The following is a 1,582-nucleotide window of genomic DNA, read 5'->3' as shown; positions in this document are numbered from 1 at the left end:
CATCATTATTCATAAATGAAATTCTCCTGTATTTTTTTTATACTTTACTTTGTCAGTTTTGTATTTGTGCTATGTTTATTAAAGATCCCTTTTATCCTCACTTCTTGTAATAATTCAATAAAAAATTTGCTTTATAGTCCAAAAAAGATTCCTTTTAAAGAACAGAATTCCTATTACCTAGTGGTGATTTAAATCATTTTTATTATAAATTTACTTAAATATGTATAACCATGAAATTATACATAAAAGTCTTGTGCTTATAGCTTTTATACTATAAACCAAAAAATGTATATAAAGTAAATAAAAACAAAGCAGTAGAACAGTAAAGCAATGGCTAATCCAACTAATATTCAAACCTACAACTTTAATGTGCTAGCTGTTTTTGTTTTGCTGAAACTAAATCATTAATGTTGGGATTATAGGAAAAAACTGTAGGTTCACATCAGGTTCTGTATTTAATTTATTTTTTTTAATTTTCATATGAGGAATGCTAGTCTATCTACATATTATAAAACACTTTATTAAAATCTTTGTTTACCAGTTCAAGATAGTCAACTTCATTCTAAACCAAAACTCTCCAGGTGACAATTGATAGATCTGTAAAATTGTTTTATTCACTTGAAAAAATTAACATAACAGCATTATTGAAATCTTCACGCATTACATATCTGTCTACTTACTACTGAAATCCTAGATTGAAAATACTTCCTTTAGATATTTACTACCGTAGTGGGTATTTACCACATTACCACGAATGAAGCTTTGCAACTTGTTACTACAAAGATAGAATCCCATGTCTCTGCTTGCAGTCAGATATGCCCCTGACAGCTACAGAGCCGGAACTTTTGAGCTTGACATGCCTGTTTGAGAAGCGCTGAGGGCCAATTAGCCAGATGCCAATTCAGTGAATGATCAAGTCATCAAAATGATCAAATCTATCCACTTACCAGAAAGTTCTTTCTTTTAAGTATGTATAAAGCTTAAAGCAATTCATTTGAGTATAATGGTTTAGCAGCTTTTGAAGATTTCTGTCATTTTCATTGACAGGTTTTCATTATTTCCTCCTAAGAGCGCCTAAAACAATGTTCGATTTTTCTCTACTCAGGTCCTTGGTAGAAAAAAGAAAGAGAGGTCAGTTCATAAGACAGCCTGAATTGGCGATGCCTGAAAGGGAGAGATTGGGGGGCAGTGAGATGAGGAGATTGACAGGCAGCGAAAGGAGGAGACTGAGGGTCAGGGAGGCAATCTCAAGCTAGAACCCTGGAGTCTTTGCTTCCCAAAGTTCTCACAGGCCTTGTTAATCCATTTGATTCAAATTGTTATAAACTTGATCAATAATTGATAGAAGTAAATATTTTATCAATTTAGAAAATTCAGCAAATTGTTCGTTCACCGATTTGCTCATTTAGGAAATGAATTCTTCTGTAAACTGTTTTTCAGGAAACTAGTTTTAGATGAATTGACCTTAGGGCAAATTGATGTGAGCCTTACTGCTTACTGGGTAAAAAATTTGGCTTTGGGGCCAAGCTGACTGCATTAAGCCCTCACTCTACTTACTGGCTGCATACTCTTGAGCAGGGAC

Source organism: Ceratotherium simum, chromosome 2 (genome assembly GCF_057802395.1).
Source record: "Ceratotherium simum simum isolate JZ-2026a chromosome 2, ASM5780239v1, whole genome shotgun sequence".
Classification (NCBI taxonomy): domain Eukaryota; kingdom Metazoa; phylum Chordata; class Mammalia; order Perissodactyla; family Rhinocerotidae; genus Ceratotherium; species Ceratotherium simum.
Note: the sequence above shows the minus strand (reverse complement) of the source record.